The sequence below is a fragment of the Erinaceus europaeus genome, chromosome 7, assembly GCF_950295315.1.
Source record: "Erinaceus europaeus chromosome 7, mEriEur2.1, whole genome shotgun sequence".
NCBI lineage: Eukaryota > Metazoa > Chordata > Mammalia > Eulipotyphla > Erinaceidae > Erinaceus > Erinaceus europaeus.
In genome coordinates, this window is record NC_080168.1 from 49,256,818 (window position 1) to 49,274,375 (window position 17,558).

The window sequence follows — 17,558 nt, forward strand, 5'->3', positions numbered from 1 at the left end:
ACACACACACACACACAGAGTGAATGACCCTGGAACAGAAAAATGGAGCGGAGGAAGAATGAGGAGGAGGAGTCTGGAGGGAAACTGATTGATATCTTAGATAGAAATAAGGTTGCGGTGACTCTACTCAGTGCACTACTACTCAGACTGAGGGAGAAATTCTAATATTGTCCACTGGATGACAAAGGACAGCCTTCCTGGTTAAGGGAGCAAATGTGCCAAGGGTCTGGACCCAAAGAGTACTTTACAGTACCCCTCCCAAAATTCTGCAGGACCAAGAATCATGGTTCAAGTAGGCTGACTCCTTTGACTTAGGGAGAGTCCTACCTAACCAAAGTCTCTCAACCAGAATAGATCCTTCAAAGATGAAAATAAGTACAACCTAGCAGGAAGATTTACCATGTCCTACTTCCCCTGTTTGACTCTCACCATAATCCCATGTTGGGGTTTATTATTATCACGTTTTCAAAAACGATTTGTTGATGTATTTCACAAGAAGGAAAGGAAAAGGAAAGACAGAGGTGGGAAGAACATCACTGGCATATTCAGTGCCTGGAATTGAACTCAGTTCAATTAGAGCTAGTCCCCTGCTCTAAAATGGGACTACCTCCCTAGCCAATATTATTCACATTTTTTAGGTAAGGAACCAATAGGTTGAGCAATTGATGACTGTAGATTCACCTGAAGATATTCATGCTTTATAGGGATGTGGTGACTATCAAGTTCCTCACTGTGTGGGCTTGACTCCTGCTATTGAATTTTCCAGTCCTCCAGGGGGCAGTATTAAGTTAGCTTGGTGAAGTTTTAAGTTAGCTTTTGTGAAGTTAGCTTGGTTGAAGCACTAACTTTTCCAATAGCTGCAAACAGGCTAAGAAAATGCTTAGAGGACTAGCTCACAAGAGTCAACCCAGAGCTCAACGCAAAGTCAAGGACACTACCTCCAAACCAGGACTTTAAACCATAGGCACAAGTCCCATCACAGGATCAAAGTCCCATGAGCCTTTAGGTCTCTGTTTTCTTGAGTTAAAAGGTCACAGCTGTCGGCGGTAGTGCAGCAGGTTAAACGCAGCAGGTTAAAGCACAAGGACCAACAAGAGGATCCTGGTTGGAGGCCCCAGCTCCCCACCTGCAGGAGAATCGCTTCACAGGCGGTGAAGCAGGTCTGCAGGTGTCTATCTTTCTCTCCCCCTCTCTGTCTTCCCCTCCTCTCTCCATTTCTCTCTGTCCTATCCAACAACAACAACATCAATAACTATAACAATAAAACAACAAGGGCAACAAAAGGAAATATATAAATAAATAAAGGTTAAAAAATGAAAAAAAAAATGGTCACAGCTGGGTCTTCCTTCTGAAACCACAGGCCTAACAATGCCATTGAAAGAAACTTGTCAGCAGTAGTAAGATGAACAGCTAGTATTTATTGAGGGCTTAATTCCTTCCGAGTTATTTTAACCTAAATTTAAGACTAAGTTTAAGAGACTTGGGATTCTCCTTTTCAAGATGAGGAAGCCATAGGACCAGGAGGTTAGGAGCTATGAAAAGTCACACAGAAAGTGTTGGAGAATCAGGACGCAAAGCCAGGGCCTGTGGTCTCCATCCTTCCACAGTTTGTGCCCCCAGACCAGATACTTCTCTGATCTTACTGCTGTCAGTCCTGTGAGGTGTGCCCTGTACAAGCTTTCTCCTAAAAGCAGAGAAAGCCCATACACATACACACACACACACACACACACACACACACAAAAACCTTACAGACAAATACCCGCAAACAATAAGACTCAAGGCAGCCATGCCATCAGTCACTAGCCAGCACAAGACAAGGGTGGATTTCATCTGTGTCAGCCACAATAGGGGAATAGTTTCTACCCACAATAAGCCCTGAAATTGACTCTTAAGTGTGCAAAGTAGAATCTTTATTCTCTTTGGAGAGAGTTGGATTTAGAAGCTAAGAAGATAGTGAAGGGGTAAATGTGAACTGCCTTCTCTGGAAGTTTCATTCAGCTTGACCATCTGCAAATATAGGGGCTGCTTTTTCAGCTGTCCTTTCACTGCCTGTAGAGCCATTTACATGCCCCTCAGGGTGCCCCAGAGTCTGTGAGCAGCTGCCTGGTGACCTCCATGTAGAAACATGGATGCACCCTAGACTCCCTTCTGGAAGACACATCTCCCTCTCTCCCATGAAGACTGATAGAGAAAATTGACACAGTGGGGTCCAGAGAGGAACCAGGTGCTCGCCTGAGATGATAGCTAATAAATTGTAAGGTCGTAATTGGGGGATCTCCTTTTTCTACTACAGGAGTATAGTTCTCCTTCGTTTTTCTATTTTGACCTTCTTGACCTTTCATGTACACTATCCAATGATCCAGAATCATCTCAAACTTGGAAAAAATATCAAATTCTTTCCAGCTCAGCTAGTTATCTGATTTTTGTATGTTTGTCTTTTTTTTTTCTTTATATGAGGGCTTTTCCCTTATATAACACATCTGTTAAATGATCTGAACTTCCTAATGATCAGAAGGTCACTACTGGAAATAGACAGCATAATGGTTATAATGGTTATGAAGAGAGACTCTCGTGAGGCTCCAAAGTCCAGGCTCAGGCTCAATCCCCCACACCACGATAAGCCAGAGCTGAGCAGTGCTTCTGGTTAAAAAAAAAAAAAAAAAATCTCAGTTTGCAGAAAGTCACTACTTTGAAAATAGTTCATCTCTGGATAAGTATTCCTTCTAGTAACTAAAGTTGTTCTCCTGCAAATTCAACCTGTTTGCCCTCAGCTTTCTTCTTAGGAGCCTAATATGTAATGTGAAGTCATTGAACTTATCTTTGGGTGTGTAGCTATCATTTTATTTTCAAATTTCTTCACCATTCTAAGAAAATAGTAGGTCTTTATTTTTCTTGTTTTATTCCCTGAAATTCCTCTAGCATATAAGGCAATAAAAATAGGTATTAGTCAATGAATGATGAGATAACCTTGGGTCTCATTTGTCTATGATCTTTTTAAAAGGAAGCACTAGAACTTAAATCAAATTATCACAGATTTCATCTGATTAGAACAGGGGGAAAAATGCATCATCACCCTCCTGGAAAAATATTCAGTATTGATTGGATTATATTAACTGTATCGGTGCATTTATGTCAAATTAAATACTAGATGAAGGGTAGGCCTGGCAGAAGTAGCAAGAGTGTACTGGCAGCCTTAAGGAAACAATAACCCATGTATCTCCTTCCCCCAGAGGAAGGCCAATTCCTGGCTAGTGGCAACATTGATCTGGAAGTGGATCCTGCAGATGTGATCAGGTCTCCTAACTCCCACCCCACTACCACCCTAGGCCCTGAGGCTCTTAGGAGAATCAAGCCAAGCATTTGGTGTAGAACAAGGTGCTGCTTTCATTTCCAAATCCTAACTATCATTCTCCCCAAAAGAAACAGTTTCCAGACATGAAGACTCACATTTCTCCCCTGGGAAGTAGGGGGCCCTGGATGGGATGTGATCGCCTAGACTCTGTCCTCATAGATTAGATGTGGATAATGATTAGCTCAGTCTCCTAGGAGCAGATCAAGTGTTTTCTGGCATCTATTCAGTGTCACCCAGCAGTTACACTGAGTTCTCTGGGCAGTTCAAAAGAAGTTCTAAAATTGCCTCCTTCATTCAAGTTATAACCATGAAGTAAGTTAATATATACACACATATTACAAAGGCAGTTCATATCGAGATACTAAGAAGTGTAATCCAGTGCCAGGGATACAAGAGTTTATTTGTTTAACAAACATTTACATAGTGATTGTGAAGTGAAACAGAAGAGACATTAGGCAAAGAGATCAAAGTCACAGATTCTGAAGCACAATAGCTCAAGTATAAATCCTGGTAATAGTTGGCACCCCTGGACAAGTTACTCCATGGTACCCCCCCCTCTCTCTCCATATATATATATATATATTATGAGGGCCTTGGGCATGATGAACCCATTTAAACACACACAATGAAGTGCTATGAGCCGTGCAAGGATCCAGGTTCAATCCCAGGGCTCCTCACCTGTAAGGGGGACACTTCAAAGCAGTGAAGTAGATCTGCAGGTATCTCTCTTTCTCTCTCCCTCTCTATCCCCTCTCCCCTTTCAAAAATCTCTCTGTCCTATCCAATAAAAAATGGCCACCAAGAGCAATGGATTCCTAGTGCTGGCACCAAGCCCCAGTGATAACCCTAGAGGGAAAAAAATTATAAGATAACATTTAATACATCAAATTTATTCTGTTTTTTTCTTTCCACAATAATAAAAGTAGAGTTTTGATGATGGTGGTGGTGATGGTGATTGTGGTGGTAATGATGATGATAACATTCTCGTTAGTCACCTCTGTCTGGCTCCAGGCCCACCACCAACCTCACCACCACCATCCTTATTCTTCTACCACTTACTGAGCACACAGTGCTCAAAGGAAGATCAGAATGACAAGAGCTGTCCCTTTCAAGATTTCAGAGACTCAAAGGCATACACAGAAATAATGGCACATAACAAAACATGAGCAAGATTGAGCACACAAACAAAAAGTTTTGGGTTCAAGTCCAAGCACTGTGAATGGTAGTGGAATAGTGCTTAAGTCTCTCCTCTCCTCTCCTCTCTCTTCCCCCATCTCCCCTCACTTTCTAAAAAGAATGAAAAAACTAGGTTTGTGAGAGTGCTTTGTGGTATCATGTATGTTCAAGGCCTGGATTAAATCCCTATAAGCACATTTTTAAAAAGTAAAAGAAATATGCTACTTGATTCTTCCAAACTTCTAGGGAAAAGAACTAAAAAAAAAAAAGTCTGTGAATAAAAAGTGTGGCAGACAAGAAAGAAGGCTAATCAGTAAATAACCAATAAAGTAGAGCTCTGTTCAACTGTGAAAAAAATAAAATAAGTGACCCCAAGACATATCACAGGGAGGGGCTTTGCTGACAAGGTGGGGGGGTACTTATAAGAGAGCTGAGGTCGGGGGAGAATTTGAAGCACAATAAAATGAAATCTGACAGTATAAAATGAAGCCGTGAGTTGGTGAGATGAAAGCACCCAGTTCAGGGCTGGAAACTTTCTGAGAATCTAGAACAAGAGAAGAGGCCTAGAGAGTGCTGCCAGGGAGTTCAGGTTCCATCCTGCAAGAAGCTTCAGGCCCACCCAGGGCAACTTGCTAACAGAGGGGATTTCTGACTGCTATTGTGGAGAGCAGGACTTCAGAGTCTACATGTTAACAGTCTCTCTGGATAATTTTTTAGAATATTGTTATTTGGGGATTAATGGTTTATAGTAAATACATTTGTTGGTACATGTGTAAAATTTCTGTTTTCTGCAAAACACTCTCACCCCCAGCCTAGGTCCTCCTATAAGTTCATGCACCAGATTCTGAAATACCACCCCACCTCCCAGAATCATTTACTCTGGTGCAATACACCAAACCCAGTCCAAAAAGATCTTTCTATAACTATGTTCACAGTAGCACAATTTGTAATAGCCAAAACCTGGAAGCAACCCAGGTGTCCAACAACAAATGAGTGGATAAGAAAGTTGTGGTCTATATATACAATGGAGTACTACTCAGCTATTAAGAATGATGAATTCATCTTCACCTCATCTTGGATGGAGCTTGAAGGAATCATGTTAAGTGATATAAGCCAGAAAGAGAAGGATGAATATAGGATAATCTCAGTCATGGACAGAAGTTGAGAAATAAAAACAGAAGGGGAAACACAAAAGTGTTAAAGTCTGCCCTAAATGGCTAGACCAAAGGGCTCTCTGAAAAAAATGAATTGGCATTTAAAAGTATTACAGAGGTACTGGCTTCAAGTCCCAGCCCAGGCCCCACTTGCAAGGGGGAAGCTTCCCAAGCAGTGAAGCAGTATAGCAGGTGTGTCTCTTTTCTCTTTCTCTCTCTCTCTCTCCCTCTCTCTCTCTCTTTCTCCCCCCTTTGCATTTATTTATTTATTTATTGGATACAGAAAGAAATCAAGGGTTAAAAGAGAAAAAGAGACACCCGTGGCACTGCTTCACCATTAAGTTTCCCCTGCCGCAGGTGCAGAGCAGGGGCTTGAACTCGGTCCTTGCACATGGTAACATGTGCTCTACCAGATGCACCAACACCTAGCTCCTCTAACTTCCATTTCTCTCTGTATCTATGTCTCTATTCAAAGAGAGAGAGAGAGAGAGAGAGAGAGTAGGAAATAAAGAAAATGGCTGGTGGAGACACAGATTCATCATGCAGGCACCCAGCCCCAGCAGCAAATCTGGTGGCAATAAAAAATAAAATAAAATATTACATGTGTACATACATGTGTGTTTGCTCAGATTACACCAAAGGCTACATATATACATACTGTATGTGTGGGTATGTCCTTCCTGAACTTCAGACCTATTCAAAACAATTTTCTACATGTTGGCATCTCATCTTTCCCACTGACCTGAAACTGAGCCCCCAAAGAACAGACTGTGTGATGTGGCTCTGGGGTGAAGAAGGGATTACCCAAGATTGGTGATAAACCCGGGTTCTCTGCTGATAAGGACTCTTTTGCAAAGGACCACTTGATATGCTGGCATCAAATTTGGAAACAGAACAACAATTAGAATGTACCTACCTAGTTAGCACTCACCTAACCCCTACAAAATAATAAAGACTAGTTAAAACTAATTGTGGGCTTTGTTCCAGGAGGAAATTTGATAAAGCCATGGTCGAGGAAGCTGGAAGATCTGAAGACCTGGGGCCCTACCCTGGGCTCCCTCTGGTGACTAGAGAGGAAAATCCTTCCTTGCTCTGTCCTGTTGCTGGTGGTCCCAGTGTCCCATCGTGGCATCACTCCATCCTCATAGGGGCCTTCTCTCTGTGTGTCTAGTATAAGACTTCTCACCAGGATTAGGACTCATCATGAGAACTGAGGATGATCTCAGTGCTAACTAAATTACCCCTGCAAAGAGCATTTTACTAATGAACTCACAGTCACAGGTTCTAGGGACTAGGAGGTGGATTCATCTTTGATGGGCCTCCATTCAGCCCCCTGTGAAGAACTAAAAAACCACCTGTCAATAAAATCTTCACCATAAAGTCAAAAGCTCTAATATTTCATTAGATTACATAGGAAAATTGAATAATTAAATAATTTGTTCATATTTCTTGTGCCTTGAATGTTAGCATAAACTTTTTCAAACAGAAAGAAACAGAGAAGCAGAAAGAAGGGGGAAAGAAACCACAATATCAATGCTTCCTTAAATGCAGTGGGGGCTCAAGGCCTGGGAGAAGCTGGTGTACCTGGTAGAGAATACAAGTTACCACACATGTTACCATGTGAAGGGCCTGAATCAAGCACCTAGTTCGCAACTGCAGGGGGGAAGCTTAACAAGTGGTAAAGCAGGGTTACAGGTGTTTCTCTCATTCTCTACATCTTCTCTCTCATATATATATATACATATAGTCTCTATTGGATAGAGACAAATTGAGAGGAAAGGGGTAAATAGAGAGGGAGAGACACCTGTAGCCCGGGTCCTTGCACACTGTAACATGTGATTGTAACCAGGTATGGCACTGCTTGGCCCCACTCTTTCTTCTCAATTTCTCTCTATGGTAAGAAAGGAAGGAAGGAAAGAAGGGAGTGAGAGAAGGCATGGGGGGAGGCATGGGGTACATAGAAAAGCAACACAATAACCAAGTGAACTATTTTCCAGTCCATAAACTCTTGACATAAGGAAACTATTTAAAAAAGAAAAAGGAGAGGAAAAAAAAAAAGACCTTTACCATTTTAGTTACCTCTTTAAAAAAAAATACTTGGTCTAGTCTCCTCTCCTTGACAGATTATCTTGTCCTCTTCCATGAATGTGAACAACATAACAATTAAGAACCTGGATCTCCTAGAATTAAACCAAGATTTATCTTGCCTTAGTTACAAAGTAGACAACAAAGAAGTGTTCCTACTCATAGCACTGCTATTATTTATTTTGACTTCTAAATAAAATTATATGCAAACGCACATATCCAGCAAAGCAGCATTTAGTAACATTGCTTTTCAGTTCCAACCAGGGTTTCCTGAGGTGGCCATTATTGGCGTGTGGGGCTAGCTAGCTGTTTCTTCTAGAGACTCCCGTGATTATAGGGCACAGCATTTCTGGCCTTCACCAGTCAAATGCCTGTGGCAACTCCCGTAATTGTGACAACCAAAAATGCTTCAACACATTGACACAAACATACACTTTCCTCATAAAACAAAACTACCCTTATCTGAGAACCACTGGCTTAAATGGGAAAACTTGAAAAGATAAAAAAAAAAAAAAAATTCTAACCCCGGAATATAACTCAGTGGTAGAGTACCTATATTACATGAATGAAGCTTTGAGTTAAGTCTTGGCAACTAAAACAAATCTGATATGCAGGTTATTGGCTGGGGAGGTGATATCATTGCTGGCAGAAGGACCAGAAAGCTGGATCAGGGAAGAGAGTAGCTCCCCAATATGGGAAAGGGGTATAAATATTGTTGACTGTAAACCCCATCGATTTGATGTGATCTGGGGCCCATATTCAGCTTAGGAGCCTATGTGACCTCTGCATCCCTGTAGATCTGAGCTCACATTCTGTGGTCATAAGTAGTAGCATTCCAAGCTGCCCCAATATCGACCCATCTTCCTCAGGTGTAGCATAGAGTATATTGTCCAGCCTCCCTTCGGAGGATGGAACATTCTCTACCTTTGTTGATCCAAGTTGAGGGCAAGGTCCTATGGGGGCCCACAAAAGGGTCTATTGTGTTGTTCCTGATAGAAGTGACTGGTAACAATGGAGAGAGGGATTTATTCGAGGTCTAGGCCCATCATGTCTGTTTGGGAATCTCAGGAATAGGGTCCAGCTGAGGGGGTGGCCTGATAGTGACTAAAGAGTCATCATTAAAGTATGCCAGTCTCTTGCCCTTATTCAGCTTTTGCAGTCCTTGTTTTGATGAGGTTAGCTTTGTAGTGAATGAGAGAACTGTAATAGGATGTTGGTGAGGAGGGTATCTAAGTCTAAGTGGGCACTATTTCATTATGAACTTGATACTGACTCACTACAGACTATTGTGTATTTTTGCTTTCAGGTATATATTTTGCCCTAATTTATGGATATATGTGAACATATGCTGTATCTTATGGGACCTGGTCTATATCTAGGATTTGGGATTTTGTTAGGAAGTGAACCTCCTGGAATGGAATTTGAGAATACCATGAAAGAAAAGGTCTCACCCAAGTAATGAGGGTGAAGGGTTGACATTCCATGCCTGACATCTCTGGACACATTCTGAAGTGAAGCATGCTGAGGTGGTACTCATTGCATTGATTAGGTTGGGATTGGCAGATGGAGTATCATTTGGTATGACTTGAGAGAAGCATGCAGGAAAGTGAGCCCCACCCTAGAGGTTCCAGGACTGGGGAAAATATAGACTCTAAAGAAGAAGTGGGAGGATCCTGCTTTCTTAGGGTTTAAGAAGACAATAGATAGTTATTGCTATAATCACATTATTTGGCAATTGGGTTAACTTTGACATATCCCTTTGTTAGGATTTGCTGTATCAGACACAACAACACCATATTTTATGTCCTTTGACATTATTTTCATATAGTTGTGCCACCGGTTGCCTCTGTTCTCCCTGGTCTAAGCTTTTAAGAGGGTCAACATATCAAAGACTCAGCCTATGTATTAAAAAGACTCAGTCTGTGCTTTAAAAAGTTTGAGACATTCAATCAATTTTCCCCTCTCAGATTAATTAAATAGTGATTTATATGACTACAAATTGATAGGAGTGTACATAAACACCATTCCCACCACCAGAAGACTGTGTCCCATATCCCCCTCCCCCAAGCTGAACATCCACCCTCACCCTCAACCCAGGGTGCAATTTCATTATATAATAGGCTACCAGGAGAACCCATCCACTTACTGGCCCACTTTCCATGCTTTTCCAACTCTCACATTGGGGAACAACATGCTTAATGTCTGTAGGACCCTTTATTTCCTGTCGACTTGGTTAATGAAATGCTTGGAAATGAGTATTGAGGAGGGCATCATAAATAATTCACAAAGAATAGTGACAAGATGAGGGGCCATTCTTCCTGCTTTGCTTGGTAAGGATAAGTCTATTCAGCAAGTGTTGGTTCAGTGCTACTGTGTCCAGGAAGTATGCTAGTGGATACTTCGGAGGAAATAAAAGCTCAAACTGGGGGGAGTCGGGCAGTGGCGCAGCAGGTTAAGCGCACGTGGCACAAAGCGCAAGGATCGGCGGAACGATCCCGGTTCGAGCCCCCAGGTCCCCAAATATAGGGGAGTCTCTTCGCAGGTGGTGAAGCAGATCTGTAGGTGTCTATCTTTCTCTCCCCCTCTCCTGTCTTGCCCTCCTCTCTCCATTTCTCTTTGTCCTATCCAACAACGATGACATCAATAGCAACAATAACTACAACAATAAAAAAGGGAACAAAAGGGGATAAATAAATGAATATTAAAAAAAAAAAAAACACCTCAAACTGGGTAGAACCTAAGAAGCAAGGACAGTTCAGAAGAACATAAGGTAAAACTTGGACTGGGTGTGGTGGATTGCACCAAGGCAGAGGGCTCTGAGAAAGAGGGGGGATGGGTTCTAGGGAAGAGGGTATCTTGCAGACACATGTTATGGGGAGATGAGGGGGTTGTAGCTGTGTGTCAGCAACTGTGCTGTAGATCATCAACCCCTCCCCCAATAAAGTGGGGGGTCAGGTGGCTGTGTCCCCTGTAACCCCTCCAATAGATAGGGAAATAGATGTGAAAATAGCCATGTCTGTGAGACAACGTGATCAGTGCAAAGGAAGCAGAAGGAATAAGGGACTAAAATATAGGACACTTAAAGCTAGAATTTGAAAAATGAAGAGCAGCTCAGCTAATGGTCAGGAAGAGCATCAATTATGAAAATAATATCAGTTATAGTCATGACATTGGAAAAACATGGTCGTGAGGATGTGTACAGGTATTTTGAGTTAGGACATCTGCTTTGGAGAGAGATAAGAGTAATTTGTGAAGGGCCAGGGACATAGTGTAATGGTTATGCAAAAAGACTTTCATGCCTGAGGCTCTGACATCCAGAATCAATCCCCAGCACCACTTTAAGCCAGAGTTGAGCAATGCTCCAGCTTCTATATATATATATCTTTCTCTATATTTCCCTCATTAAAATAAATAATGATAAAACATATTTAAAAGAGTAATTAGTGAAATGTAGACATGGGAACAGATTCTGAATACTCAGTTTCTGTGACAGATAAACCAAATCCAAATTTAATACTAAATGTCAAAAACTTAAAACAGAAGTGTGGGGGTCAGGCAGTAGTGCACCGAGTTAAGAGCACATAGTACGAAGCACACGATCTTGCTCTATCTTCCCCTCCTCTCTCAATTTTTCTCTCTATCTTATCCAATTTTTTTAAAAAAATGAGTAGTCTGGGAGGTGGCACAGTGGATAAAGCATTGGGCTCTCAAGCATGAGATCCCAAATTCAGTCCTCAGCAACACATATACCAGAGTGATATCTGGTTCTTTCTCTCTCCTCCTATCTTTCTCACTAATAAAAAAAATAGTTTTTTTTTAATGGCCTCCAGAAGCAGTGGATTCATAGTGTCAACACTGAGCCCCAGCAATAACTCTGGAGGCAAGAATATATATAGGGGGGCGGGGGAGAGAGAGAGGAGGAGGAGGAGGAGGAGGGAGAGAAGGGGAGAGTAAGAGAACAGAAGTCTGATGGGATCTTGTTGGCATTTTCTGGAGATAATTCTTGTGGCTGTGTCAAGGATCATTTAGGAAAAAGAGAAAAGACTCTGATCTAGTTATTATAATGAGGGCCTCCACAGGACAGTGTGGGGTGGAGACATGTTGGTAGCACATTGAATCCCCATAACAACAGCCAGACCTATCCCAGTACCATCTGTTGCCTTCCTCAGTCAGCCCCTCAGTATATGGTCACTCTGAAACTATCACCCTATCTATCTCCAGGGATAATCAGTGTTCCTGGGGACAAACCCAGTCTACAGCTACCCATCTATGCAGCAGAATCCTAGACCTGTATCACTGAAAGACATCCTAGAGCCTAATCCTGATCAAACAGATAGGAATTCGGGTCCAGAGACATGAAGTAAACTCACCCAAGGTTGAACAACTAAGCATGAACTGAGTCCAGACTCAAGCCTAGTCCCAGGACTCTGGAGTACCAGTTGGCCACACAACAAAATAGTGAGGCCAGGGATCTGACATTTCCTGCTGCCTTTGTTTTCCATTTATTTATTTATTTATTTATTTATTTATTTATTTATTTATTTATTTGTGATTTAATGCTAAATTATAAAATTGTAGGATAATAGAGGCATAATTCTACATAGTTCCCACCCCTTCCATTGGAAACTGCTGTGGTTCTCCCAAGGTCAAGACAGGCTGGTTCTATCTATATCAATGTATATATATTTTTCCTATTTTTTTAATGTCCTGCCTTCACTTCCTTAGTAAGTCACCCTTCCTTATACCTATTACTACTTCCAAGTGTCTCCCCCCCCCTCTCTCTCAGATAACAGAAACAGTCCCTGGCTTCCACTGGTGTTTTCCAGATTCACTTGCATTTTGTTGCTGGTATGAAAACAAGATTCCTGATGATAAATACTTCAGGACCTGGTTGGATGGGGCTACACAGCCCTTTGGTGTACTTCCCCTATCATTTAACCCTCTGGGAATATGGACTAAAATCCTTTATGGGTTGCAGAAAGTGGGAGTTCTGGCTTCTGTAATGGCTTCTCCACTGGACATGGATGTTGGCAGGTCTATCCATACCCCCAGCCTGCTTCTGTCTTTCCCTAGTGGGGTAGGGCTCTGGAAAGGTGAGGTTCCAGGAAGTATTCTGCCATTGTTTTTCTATGGCTGAATCACATCAGTAGTAGTGATGTCTACAAAATCACTGGTGGATGTTTTGGGGTATCATTTTTATGATCCTCATAATGTAACCATAGACCCAAGCTCTGAAACACATAGGCTGCACACACAGTCATTCCCTTGGGACATTCACTGACATAGCCAGTTAAGCCCAGGCTCTCCTTTGTTCTTCTCTGCATCACAATAGAAGCCCAATAACTCATTGGCAAGCCTTATACCTGAAGTGGTAGGGGAAAAAACTCATTCTGTAAGGACTAGAAAAACACAATGGAGTGTGTGATTTTTCAGAAAGATAAATTTGAAGAAAAGAAAGTCTGTGGACAATGTGTATACTTTCTGACTTAAGATTTCATGCAAAATAGAAATGGAGGCAGCAAAATCACTCACCTGGGAAGGTGCCTGCTATGCCATGCATACGTGCAACCCAGGTGTAAGTCCAGCCCCAACACACGGAGGGAACTTCAATGCTGTGTAACTCCCTTCCTCACCACTCCCAACCTCCATCTCTGTCTCACTCTTTCTAGCTGAAAAAAATAGAGATAGAATCTAAGTACTTATTATCACAGCCTATGATGATAGGTGATGCTGTGGCAGTGTACTTGCTTAAGAGTTATGACAGGACAGGAGTTGGAAGTTGTCTCAGTAGATAAAGCACATACCTGTGGTTCAATCCCCCACATACCACATAGTAGAACCATGGACAGCACCAAGAGAACTCCATGAGCAGTGCAGCAATGCTGTAGTGTTTCTCCATCTTCTCTCTCTTCTATTGTGTTGGGAGGTAACTTCATGGGATCATGGATTTGAGACCCTGAGTTCATTCCCTGACACCATATAGAAAAAAGAAGAAAGCGGAGCTGGGTGGTGGTACACCTAGTTAAGCACACATTTTACCATGTTCAAGGTTTGAGTCCCAGATTCTCACCTGCAGGGGGAAGCTCCAGAAATGGTAAAGCCAGTGCTGCAAGTGTCTCTTTGTCTGTCTCCTTCTGTGTCTTCCCTTCCCCTCTCAAATTCTCTCTATTCAAGGAAGGAAGGAAGGAAGGAAGGAAGGAAGGAAGGAAGGAAGGGAGGGAGGGAGGGAGGGAGGAAGGGAGGAAGGGAGGGAGGAAGGAAAGAAGGAATGGGAGAAAAAAAAAAAAAAGAAATGGCCAGCAGGAGCAGTGGATTTATCCTGCAGGCATCAAAAAGAAAGGAAGAATGAATGAGGGCAGCTGTGTGGTGGCACACCTGGTTGAGCACATGTTACAACAAGGACCCAGGTTTGAGCCCCTGGTCCCCACCTGCAGGGGGAAAGCTTTGCAAGTGATGAAGCAGTGCTATAGGTGTCTCTCTCCCCTTTCCCTCTTGATTCCTGGCTATCTCTATCCAATAAAGAGATGAAGATAATTTTTTAAAAGGGGAGGAAAAAAGAAGGAAAGGAAAGGAAAAAGGAAAAAGGAAAGGAAAGGAAAGGAAAGGAAAGGAAAGGAAAGGAAAGGAAAGGAAAGGAAAGGAAAGGAAAAGAAAGGAAAGGAAATAATTAGGGACTGGGGAGATAACATAATGGTTCTGCAAAAGACTTTCAAACCTGAGGCTCTGAGGTCTCAGATTTAATCCCCCAGGACCACCATAAGCCAGAGGTGAGTAGTGCTCTGGACTCTCTTTGTGTCTTTCTCTCTGTCTCCCATTATATAATAATAATTTTTTAAAAAAAACAAGAAGACAAGAATTAGTGATGAAGTGCAAAGGCTTATAGGACTCATCATAAAATTTACCTATGTTCTCCTGATCAATACTCAACATAGACAATATTTGTTCCATTTTAAGATTCAGAGTTAAGAGACTAGTCCCAGGAGAACAGTCAAGAAGAGAGGGAACTGTGATTTAAAGCCATGCCTTCTGAGCCCAAATACCTATTTCTCCCTTAGATCTATTCAGTTCATCAGAAGAAATCTCCAAGACAGGTGGAAATTTAAAATGTAAGAAAATACAGGGAAAAATTAACAAATCCAGGTTAAAATGCTTTTTTTGTAAAAACAAACAAACAAACAAACAAACAAACCTTTGCATCCACAGCTACCTGGGATGGCTCTTGTGCAGCTCTGCCTGTGGCTCAGACATGGTCTCTAGGAATTACACACCAAGGCTTCTCAGGGCTCTCTTTAAATGACCACCATTTAAAAACTGATTTAAATTAATTCAGCAAAAATGTCTCCCCAATGCCTGCAAAATCCACCAACTCTCTTAAGGCTGATCTGTCTAAAACAAAAGTAGAACACCCTAGGGAAGCAGAGTCTAGGATTTATTTATTTTCTTCTCCTTCTTCTTCTCCTTCTTCTTCTTCTTCTTCTTCTTCTTCTTCTTCTTCTTCTTCTTCTTCTTCTTCTTCTTCTTCTTCCGTGCTGGTGGTTTTAATTCTAACTAGAGAAGCTCCAACTGAAAACAAAAGAAAAGCAAAAGTGCCCTCTAACACTCAAGCTTTAGTCTGAACTTGTCCTTTAGATGAGACCAAGGGAGCATTCTAAGAACAACATTCACCAATATCTCTGTGCACAGATGTCACAGGGGTGGAGGCCCAATTTAAATGCAAATTCCTGTCCATAGTATCGCAATGGGTGGGGCCCAACTATATCTTTAAAAAAAAAGTAGGGGGACACCACGAAGTGGTGGCACACCGTGTTAAGTACACATATCACCAAGTACAAGGAACTGGGTTCCAGCTCCCACTCCCCACCTGTATGGGCAATAGTTCACAGGTGTTGAAATAAATTTATAAGTGTCTGTCTTTCTCTCCCCCTCTCTATCTCCCCCTTCCTTCTCAATTTCTCTCTGTTCTGTCAAATAAAATTTTAAAAACAAAGGGGAAGAGGGAATGGCCATGGAGGGCAGTGGATTCATAGTGCCGTCACTGAGCCCCAGCTATCACCTTGGAGACAAAAAAAATAGGCATAATCATTGTATGTTTAATGAGTATTTTTTTCACATCCTTTCAAAAGTAAGTTATCAGGGTCGGGCAGTAGTGCAGTGGGTTAAGCACACATGGTGCAAAGAGCAAGGACTGACTTAAGGATCCCGGTTTGAGCCCCCGCTCCCCACCTGCAGGGGGGGTTCACTTCACAAGCGATGAAGCAGGTCTGCAGGTATCTATCTTTCCCTCCCCCTCTCTGTCTTCCCCTCCTCTCTCCATTTCTCTCTGTCCTATCCAACAACAATGACATCAATAACAACAACAATAATAATAACCACAACAACGATAAACAAAGGCAACAAAAAGGGAGGAAAAAAGTAAGTTCTCACATTACAGTCACCACCCAAATGACAAAAAAGCCCCTCTAGCACCATCTACTGAACCTCATTATTAAACTCTCTGCATCTTCCTCCCCCAGGAATCTCAGCTCTGCAACTAGAATCAAAGGATCTTGGATTGGTTATGTGTGATTTCTTGTTTGCTATCTTTGTATCCTGCATATGAATGAGCTCATTCAGTACTCATCTTTCTGACTTATTTTGCTTAGAGTGACCCTCCCCAGTTCCATCCATTTCACAGTAAAAAGCAGATAACATCTTTTCTTACAACTGTGTGGTATTTCATAGTGTATCTATACCAAACCTTTATCTACTCATCCATCACTGGGCATTTGAATTGCTTCTGTGTCTTGGTTATTGTAAAGAGCACAGCAGTGGAAATAAGAATATATGTATCCTCTTGAGTTAGAGGTTATATACTCTTTGAATTAGAAACCTAAGAGTCAGGGGCCAAGTGGTGGCACATCTGGTTAAGCACACACATTACAGTGCACAAGGGCCTAAATTCAAGCCCCTCCTCCCCACCTACTGGGGAGAAGCTTCACAGGTGGTGAAGCAGTGCTGCAGGTGTCTCTCTGTCTTTCTCCCTCTTTACCTCTCCCTCTCCTCTCTTAATTTCTCTCTACCTCTATTAATTAATTAATTAATTAATTAACTATTTTAAAAAAGAAACCTAAGAGTCAGGACCAGATGGTGGCACACCCATTAGATCATACATGTTACAATGCACAAGGACACAGGCTCAGGCCTCTGGGCCCTAGCTGCAGGGGGAAAGCTTCACAAGTGGTGTTGCAAGTCTCTCTCTCCCCCTCCTCTCCCCCTCTCCCTCCCCCTCTCCCTTTTTCTCTCCGCCTACCCCCCCTCTCCGTATCACTCTATCTCCCCCTCCCTTCTCTATTTCTCCCTGTTTCTTATCAAATAAATAAATATTGTTTTTAAAAATAAAGAAACTTCGGTGGTCGGGCGATAGCGCAGTGGGTTAAGCCCATGTGGCGCAAAGTGTGAGGGCCGGCTAAGGATCCGGCTCCCCACCTGCAGGGAAGTCGCTTCACAGGCAGTGAAGAAGGTCTGCAGGTGTCTGTCTTTCACTCCCCCTGTCTATCTTCCCCTCCTCTCCCCATTTCTCTCTGTCCTATCCAACAACGAACAACATCAACAATAACCATAATAATAATAGCCACAATGAGGCTACAACAACAAGGGCAATAAAATGGGGGGAAAATGGCCTCCAGGCATGGTGGATTCATGGTGCAGGCACTGAGTGAGCCCCAGCAATAACCCTGGAGGCAAAAATAAAGAAAGAAAGAAAGAAAGAAAGAAAGAAAGAAAGAAAGAAAGAAAGAAAGAAAGAAACC